This window comes from Otolemur garnettii, unplaced genomic scaffold, assembly GCF_000181295.1.
Source record: "Otolemur garnettii isolate 467f Iridium unplaced genomic scaffold, OtoGar3 scaffold00017, whole genome shotgun sequence".
Classification (NCBI taxonomy): Eukaryota; Metazoa; Chordata; class Mammalia; order Primates; family Galagidae; genus Otolemur; species Otolemur garnettii.
Window position 1 is genome coordinate 8,953,422 of NW_003852412.1, and position 4,850 is coordinate 8,958,271.

Below are 4,850 nucleotides of genomic sequence, written 5' to 3' on the forward strand. Positions count from 1 at the left end.
CTGGTGGCTGCCTAAGTCTCCCCAACAGTAAGAAGCAGGAGCCACCAGGACACAATGTGAGTGATCTCTTCTGGCATGAGTAAAACACAGTCACCTCAGAGACAGAGTGGATGATGGCCACACATTGAAATGTCCCTTACACCAACTCAAACTCACCAGGCCAGCCCTATTATAGTCATCGAGCCTGAATCTCAACGCCATCATGCAGGCTGACAGTTTGCACCCAACTTAGAACTCCTCGAGGGCAAAGGTTGGCCACCACTCATTTGTGCCTCTCCCAGCCTAGTACAGCGCCTGGGATTCAGTAGACAGCTCAGAGTGGCTTTGCATAAACTGAACTATACTGAGCAATATTGAATTCAGTACTGTGTGAGACAGCAACACAAAGCATGGCAAATATGACAGTGGCCAGAGAGAAAAAAGATGAGGAAACCAGCTTGGCGCCTGTGGCTCAAGTGGCTAAGGCGCCAGCCACATACACCCAAGGTGGCAGGTTCGAATCCGGCCCGGGCCTGTCAAACAACAATGACAGCTGCAACCAAAAAATAGCCGGGCGTTGTGGCGGGCGCCTGTGGTCCCAGCTATTTGGGAGGCTGAGGCAGGAGACTCGCTTGAGCCCAGGAGTGGGAGGTTGCTATGAGCTGAGATGCCACAGCACTCTACCCAAGGGGACAACTTGAGGCTCCTGTCTAAAAAAAAAAAAAACAAAGATGAGGAAACCAACTCCCTTCCTCACCCCCTACCCCCCAGGATCTCTCAGTCCAGAGAAACAGTCATTCCCAATTATAGCCCTAAAGATATTGATTCCATGTGAAAGTAATTTCTATAATGGCCAAGGTATATCATGACCGTGGCAAATGGCAGACGCTGTGCTAGAGTCCTTCCTCGGAATCCTCGTGGCAATCCTATGGAGTACGTTCTCCGATGATCATCAGCTTACAGCTGAAGCTACTGAGTCTACGAATGATGAAGTTAGGAGGAGTAAGTATAGAAATGGGATTTGATTGTGCGGAAGAAGCAGAGAACGGACTGGGATTCAGAGGACAGACAAGACTTTGGTATCAATGTATAGGTATAAAAAGAGGGAAGAAACGTGAGATGACACTGCCACCTGGGTGGGAAGAGGACCAGGACAGAGTGATGTCGCAGCAGCCTATGGAGGGGCGGCTTCAGAGAGGGGACTCACAGATTTTCAATGACAGCAGAGAGGAAAATTTGGTAAGGACCGAACCTCTATTTCATTTGACAATTCGGAAGTCACAGTGGACTTTGGCAGGAGCCACTGTGAGTGGAATATCCAGGACAGAAGCCAGACTGCAGTGGGCAGCACAGAAACAAGTGTCAGAGACCTCCCTGGGAGACCACTGGGGACACAGCCGGAGTGGCTGGCCCAGAATCAGGCAGGCTTCTGCAGGTTGAGAGAAACTTGTGTTTGTTCACAGGTAAGGAGGCAGGGCCAGTGAAGTGGGAGAGGACGGGATGCAAGAGAAAGAGGAACAGTAGAAAGGAGAGGGGGTCGCCAGCCTTAGACAGAACGAAAAAGGAGCATAAACAGAAAACATCCTGGACCAGGACAACTGTTCTCGTCCCACTTTGTATGCAGAATTTTTTAAAGACTTTTTTTAGGTTGGAGCCTGTAGCTTAGTGGTTAGGGTGCCAGCCAGATACACCAGGACTGCCGGGTTCGGAACCCAGTGGGGGCCTGCTAAACAACAATGACAAGTACAACAACAACAAATATATAGCTGGGCGTTGTGGCAGGCACCTGTAGTCCCAGCTACTTGGGAGGTTGAGGAGAGAGAATCACTTAAGCCCGAAAGTTTGAGGTTGCTGTGAGCTGTGATGCCAGGACACTCTACCAAGGGTGACATAGTGAGACTCAGTGTCAAAAAAAAAAAAAAAAAAGACTTTTTAGACCAGTTTTAGGGTTATAGTGAAATTGAGTGGGACGTATTGAGATTTTCCAAATGCCTTCTGATAGACTCAAAAGGAGGGACCCACCCAAATAGAACTGACCCGCCCAGGAAGAAATGAGCGCCTGGATGTCCCATCCGGGAAATAGTAATGTACCAATCGCTACCCTGTCGACCCTTTAAAATTCCCATCCACCTTAACCCATGTGCAGACTTCCTTCTCAAACTCAGTTCACCCACACCGGGTAGGAATAAAGGTTGATGTTACCCACACAGAACCTGGACTCCGTTTCCTTTCATTCACGTTTCAGAATAATCTTTTATTTTCAGTCTTTGATCTCTTACCTTCCCACCTCTACACATGCAGAACATCCCCTACCAGAATGGTACATGTGTTGCAATGAATGAATTTACACAGACACATCTCATCATCCAGAGTCCGAGGTCTACATTGGGGTTTATACTTGGTGTTGAATAGTCTATAGGTTTGGACAAACGTATAAAAGTATGCATCCATTAATTATAGCACTGCCCTGAAAGTCCTCTGTATGCACAAGTATTCAAGAACAAAAGTAGTTTTGGATTTTTGCTTTATTTGAAAAGTGACAAGACAAGAAATCTCACATTAAAGGCTGAACATTCTGCATCAGGCTTGTACAAGGTAACTTGATGTTTACTTGATCCTTTAAAAGGATAGATGCTTACATATCTATGAGAGGTGAGATGCCAGCCAGGTGACATTCGGTCCCCGTTTTGGGAGACTGGCATTTAGGGCTTGCAAAATACTTGTGCTGAAGGGACAAGAGCAAGCAGCCCACTGCCAACTGCCCACTGAGATTTCCAGGACAGTGAAGGAAGAATGACTAATCACTGTGTCCTCCCACCAGACTCTCCCCCATCAGGCAACTTCTCAATTAGGTAACTTTATCACAAAACATTGCCTTCTTTGCTTTCAGTTTGTCATAGAAAATAAACTACCTTCAGGGATTAACAACTTGCTTATCACTGCACGTTTATTAAGCACCTATTGCATGCCAAACGGAACCAATTTGTTTTCAATGCATAATAGTCCACCCCCAAACAACAAACATTTATTATTGGTCATGATTCTGTACATTCAGGTAAAAACCAAGGATTCAGAGGAAGGGACAGTGGTGGCACAAAGATGCTGCAGAATGGACATTTCTGCTGAAGGAGCTCAGAAAGGCTCTCAGAAGTGAAGCCACTGATGGAAGTCCCAGGCATAGGGTAGAGGCTCATCAGGCCAAGAAGGGAAACAGGGTGCATGAAGAAAAGGAAATATGTGACATGCAGAACAAAGCCAAACAACGGGGTGAGTCTGGGAAACTTTCCAGAAACCAGTGTGAGTAGAGCCAGGGCAAGGGGGCGGGGGGAGGGGGCAGTAGGAACCAACACAGGAGAGGTTGGAAAAATCAGATCAAGGAGGCTGCCAGGCCATAGGAGGGAATCTCCTCCTTTAAACGCATCCCTTTAGCAACAGGGAACTCATGAAGGCTTTTCAGCAAGGATGTTACCTGTCACATTTATTTAAAAGGTTGCTCTGGCAATTAAGGTGGAGATGGTGATTTGGGAGTTGTATACAGAGAAGGTTGGTGAAGGAGATGATTAGATCCAAGCAAGCAAGGCAACAGTCACACAAATTAAGCCAGAGACGATGGAGAAGAGGAAACATTTTTTTGTGAGCTATTTTGAAGTAGATTTTGTTAAATGGACAGCTAGAAATCCTGGCTCTCCTGGGGAAGGAGGACAAGGGCGGGCAGTAGGACACCCACCTTGGTCCTGTCTGGAGTATTGCTTGCACCTGGGAGGAGGGACCATCCTACCAATCTACTAATCAGAACTTAGTGTGCCTACTGCAAAAGCATGCAGAAGTCTCTCTACAGGTACAACAGAGCCTTGAAGGTGACCTAGAACAGACTTCAGACTGATGATTATCACATCATTAGCTTAAATCTACATTGTGGTCCACCCCACCCCACATCCACCCTCGTCACAGGCTCTCAGAGAGGCTCATAGGAGGTCTGCCTGTGCAATAAGTCTCTGGTTCCAAGGCGACCTCTGAGCTACAAGGTAGGCCTAACCCAGATGGGAGAGAAGAAAGCCTTTTTCTTGTTCCAACAATGGTGGTCTGTTTGCGGTCTATGGTGGATGTATCTTGCTCTGTCAATTTACATCTTCCTCTTACCCTGTAAAGCGTTCTCTTCCTCCGTAAACTTTGTTTCATGCTTGCCTTACTTTGGGGTGTCTGGTTATTTTTTGGTCAAGAACTGAGGACCCAGGCATCTGCTTGCAATCCTGACATTTTAGGACACTGCCTTGAAACCCAACAACTTGAGAATTGGATGCAAAGTCAGAGAGAGAGCGAGGGAGAGAGATAAGGATAACTCCCAGATTTTGAGTGGGGTTAGTGGTTGGACAGTATTATCGTTAACTGAGAGAGAAGATTCAAAAAGAAGACAGCAGGGACTGAATTAACAATGATGGACTTGTAGTGTTCAGTGGCTGTTAGAGCCAAATGCAGGGACCCGCCCAAGTAGAACTGTCTGGCCCAGGAAAGAACATCTCGCCCTGGAAGGTATGAGGGCATGAACGTCCCTCCCAGGAAGGAATGAATGCACAAATCCCTATCACTCCGAACTCTTATCTTCCCACCCACCTTAGCCCACGTGCCGACTTCTTTTTCAAACTCAGCCCATTTGCACCCAAGTGAATAAAGGCCACGTTGCCCACACAGAGCCTGGACTCCGCTTCCTTTTGTTCGTGTCTGGGAATAACCTCTCATTTTCAGTCCTTAACCTCTCAGTGGGTCCTTGCATATATTGGTTTGGAGCTCAAAAAGAAAGTTCTAGGGTGTGGAGGTGATTTGCAAGCTCTCAGCATGCGTAATGCTGTAGGGATATTAAAAAGAATAGAGAT